Here is a 5,140-nt window from a genome sequence, read left to right on the forward strand (position 1 = left end):
GTCAGCTCTACTATACACCTGGGAATTCTGATCATTCACATGAACTTATAGGCCCATTGTCTGCCAACCCTATATATGATCTTGGATACACTCTCCATTTTAGTATTTCCTTCTATTATTAATGGAGGCAACAAACTGTAATTTTCAGCTGTACTTGTAACTTTGCCACTAGTAGAGATCTCAGAGCTTTTTGTGTCTGCAGTAATCCTAGTAAAATATCTTGAAATAACTTGTACATTATTATTTTGAAGTAGTTATCAGACCTCTTGCCGGAATTTATTTACTGTGGTAATGAAGAAAGCACATATGTTTTTTCCTTTTGGTCTTTTCTTTTTAATTTTGTTGTTATTGAGAATATATACAGCAAACCGTTTACCAATTCAACACTTTCTACATAGACAGTGTAGTGACATTGATCACATTCTTCAAGTTGTGCAACCATTCTCACCCTCCTTTTTTGAGTTGTTCCTCCCTCATTAACATAAACTCATTGTCCCTAAGGTTTCTATCTAATCTTTCAAGTTGCTGTTCTCTGTTTGATCCCATATAGATAGTTCATAAAACAGCATAATGCTCAAGGCAGATCTTTTTTTTTTTTTTTTTTTTTACTAGTTAACAAAACTATTGTTTGGTTTTAAGAAGACTCGGGATATTTTTGATTTATATTTTAAAGGTTATCTCAGGGCAGTAATTCCAGGGGTTCACCCGTGTTTCATGGCTGCAGAAAATCTAGAGTCCATGTTGTTGTTATGTGCCTTTGAGTCAGACCCGACTCACAGTGACCCCTCCTTGGATTTCTGAGGCAGTATCACTATGGAAGTAGATTGCCCAATCTTCCTTCCGAGGAATGACTGGCGGGCTTGAACCGCTAGCCTTCTGGTTAGCAGTCAGATGCCTTGGGCACTACGCCATCAGAGCATCTAATGGTAGCTAGCTACCATCTGTTTCTTCTATTTTCTTATCAAAGGAGACAGCTGTTCATGGAGGCAGTTAGCCATACATTCCATGTCTTCCTCTTATTCCTGACTGTTGTTTCAAGTGAATAGAGACTAAGACCCAAGGCACTACCCAATGAACTAGGATGGAGAACAAAGGCAGTAAACACAGTAAACAGTTATTAAGCCAATTAACTGGCATGTGCCATGAAACCATGGCCCTATACTACTACAAACCAAGGAACCCATTAGGTATACACAAGCAACCTCAGCAGCTTGTTTTTGATAATTATTGTAAATATATCTGTCACATAACTTTTGCTACTTTAACTTTTTACAGGTGTACAACTTATTGACAGCAATTGGAGTAATTTGCTGTGCAACCTTACCCTTAATCAATACAATTTTTCCATCACTATTACCCCCTCATTCCCCCTACCTTTTCCCTCTGGTAATCACTAATAAACTTTGTTTTCTCTGCATTTACCTTTTCTTGTTTTCTTATATAAGTGAGATCATATACAGTATTTCTCCTTTTCTGATTGGCTTATTTCAGCATAATATCTCAAACTCCATCTGTGCAATAATAGCATATATCAAGACTTCATTTCTCCTACTGGCTAAGTAGTATTCCATTGTATCCCTGTACCACATTTTGTCCATTTATCTGTTGGTGGGCATTTAGTTTGTTTCTACCTTTCTACCTTTTGGCTGTTGTGAAGAGTGCCTTAATGAACATTGGTATACAAGTCCATCTTTGAGTCTTCACTTTTAAAGTCTGTTGGGTATTGTTCTGGTTACCTAGTGCCACTCTGATAGGAATATATCACAAATGGGATGCTTGAAGAAACAGGAAGGAGTTTATTCTCTTACAGTTTGGAGGCTTTAAGTCCGAATTAGGGGCTAGGTGAAAGCCCCTCAACCTTGGGCTTCAGCTGTGTCTCCTGCTCCCAGCCCACTGAAGCAGGAGGCTTTTCTTCACTTAGCTGCAGGCTGTTGAGGCTGACAAGCCCAAGGTTGACAAGTAACAAGGCACAGTCCCCATATTACCAGACCACATGGCAGGTCATTAATTCAAGTCCATTGCAAAGTCCCAGGATCGGCAGAGCATGGCAGGCTGCTGAATAATGACTCAGCTACATGCAGGGTTCAAGTGTGCCATAAGCTGAATACCATTCCCAAAGCGGCTGCTTATATATGGGAAGCAGACCACTGCCCTAAAGCAGTTACTCAGCTGCTCCAGTATATTCCACCATGGAGTTAATTATCAATCTCACCCTGGGGAATAACTACATTCAGCTGCCTAGCACTCAACCAGGCCCAGCCAAGCTGACACACAGCCATAACTACCACAGGCATATAGCTACGAATGGAATTGCTGGGTCATATTGAGAGGTCTGGTGGTGCAGTGCCTAAGGCATTTGACTGCTAACCAGAAGGCTGGCGGTTCAAACCCATCAGCCACTCCTCGGAAGGAAGATTGGGCAATCTGTGTCTGTAGAGACACTGCCTTGGAAGCTCAACGAGGGTCACTGTGAGTCAAATCGACTGGACGACAGTGAGGTTTTTTTTTTTTCCCCACGGTAGTTCTGTTTTTAGTTTCTTGAGACACTGCCACACTGTTTTCCACAATGACTGTACCACTTTGCATTCCCACCAGCAGTGGATAAGAGTTCCATTTTCTCTTCATCCTCACCAACGTTTTTATTCTTTTTTTTTTTTAATTTAGCCATCCTAGTGGGAGCGATACGGTATGTCATCGTGGTTTTGATTTGCATCTCTGTAATAGGTTATGAAGTGGAGCATCTTCTCATGTATTTCGTAGTCATTTGAATGTTCTCTTTGGTGAAATGTCTATTCAGAAAGCACATATGTTACTGTGTCACATTTGTTGTTTGTAAAATTTTTAAACAATATTTTATTGAGGTTTACTTGACATAAAATTAACCATTTTAGAATGAACAGTTCAGTGGCACTTAATACATTTACAGTGTTGTGCAACCAGGACATCTTTCTAGTTCCAAAACATTTCTACCATTCCAAAGTAATTGTAAAGCATTTTGCTCATATTTTGGTATATTTGTTTACTTTACAATCCTTTTGAGTTTTATTTTATGCATTTAAAGATATTCTGAGAACCTCTACCTAGAGTTTAAGTGAGGAAGAGACTGTGAGCCAAGATTTTGATGGAAGAAAATGTGTGTAGTTCTTGTCTTTTTCACAACTGTTTCTTAGGCTTCACAGTTTGTGAATGGGGGAGGGGTGATGAGGCCAGAGGAGGCAGCAAGTATAGGGAGAGATGGTGGAGAGAGGTGGGATGCAGAACTTGCCCTGCAAAAAGATAATTTTTGTTGTTGTTGTGTTTGCCATCGAGTCAGATCTGACTCATAGAGACCCCTCTTTGGGTTTCTGAGGCGGTATCACTATGGAAGTAGATTGCCCAACCTTCCTTCTGAGGAGTGGCTGATGGGTTTGAACCGCCAGCCTTTTGGTTAGCAGTCAGATGCCTTAGGCACTGTGCCACCAGAGCTCCCAAGGGGTGCAAAACTTGGCCTGCAAAAAGATTACTTTAGGGACTTAAAAAAGGTTGGAAATGCTTAACAAAAATGAAAGAATCAGCCTGTGCCATAATTATTTCGATGTGATAATTTTTCTGATTTGAATAAATATGTAGCAACAACCAGTCATAAAGATGTAATTTGTCTTGTATATTGGTTGAAATAGAAATTTGATTTGACACTAAAAAAAACCCTTAAAAACTTTCTGAGAAAGATTCTATAGCTGCATTGTCCAGTACAGTAGCATGAAGCTTTTGAACAGTTGAAATGTGGCTAGTCTCAGTTGAGATGTGCTGTAAGTGGAAAATACACAACAAATTTTGAATACTTAGTATGAAGGAGTGTAAAATAGCTCTAATAATTAAAAAAACATATTGATTAGATATTGAAGTGATATTTTGGATATATATTGAGTTAAGTAAAATACATTATTAAAATTAATTTCACCAGTTCTTTTTTTGCCTTTTTTTAATTCCGAGTAGTATGGTGGGTTTGAACCACCAGTCTTCTGGTTAGCAGTCAGATGCCTTAGGCACTACACCACTAGAGCTCCTAGAAATTTTATATATGTGGTTTACATTACATTTCTTTTGGACAATGCTGCTTTGTAGGCTTCACTAGACTGCTAAAGCGATCTAAAGTCAAGAACACTTTATAGGTGATGTAATTGCGTCATATTTTATCATCATGTTAGAAAACACTAAATATCAGGTGTCCCATTATTAGCAATGCTATTTGTTTTTAAGGAACTCTGTTGGTGCGATGCCTGAGGCATTTGACTGCTAACCAGAAGGTTGGCAGTTCAAAACCACCAGCCACTCTGTGGAAGGAAGATGGGGCAGTCTTTCATAAAAATTCACCACCTCAGAAAACCAATGAGGGTTGCTATGAGTCAGAATTGACTCAATGGCAGTGAACAGTGAGTTTTTTTTTCCTCCCTTCTGGTTTTTAAGTTACTTGTTTAACGGGTGACTGTTACATCTCAACATTGTAAAGGTAAGTCTCTTTCCTATGTCAGGTAATATGTTGGCACTTTATGAATATGCTATTCCCCAATAACCTTTCACCTGTTGATCCTGACATCTCTTGATAAGCCTTGCCTGAATTAGTTAGTATGGTGGGGTTGTAAAAGGGGTCATTTTCTAATTCTCTTCTTCATTCTGGTAAAGAAAGAAATTCCCTTCCTGCCCCCTTTTTTTCCTTTTGTCCGTAAGACATAAGGACTTTAATTTACTTGTTATGTTATAAAGAAGCCCTGGTTGTGTAGTGGTAAGCACTTAGCTGCTAATGGAAAAGTTGAGGATTCCAATCTACTGGCCACTCCATGAGAGAAAAGACCTGGGAGTCTGCTTCCATAAAGATTACAGCCTAGGGTTGCATCTTCTGCCCTATGATTACTTACTTCTGCCCTAAGACTACTGCCTGTGGGGTAGTCCTACTCTGAGTAGCTGTGATGGTACATGAGGACAGCAACATTGGACATCAGGATTTTTATTTACTGTACTTACTGTGTGATAGGCAATTGTAGTCATTATTCTTTTTGATACTCAGATTGGCCTGAGTTTGAACAGTAGTAGCCCTTGGTTCCTGTGATATGATTTCATTAATCTTTATACTCTTTCTTGCTTCTTACAGTACTAAGATGCC

Source organism: Orycteropus afer, unplaced genomic scaffold, assembly GCF_000298275.1.
Source record: "Orycteropus afer afer isolate SDZICR_OR568_19922 unplaced genomic scaffold, OryAfe1.0 scaffold00056, whole genome shotgun sequence".
Classification (NCBI taxonomy): Eukaryota; Metazoa; Chordata; class Mammalia; order Tubulidentata; family Orycteropodidae; genus Orycteropus; species Orycteropus afer.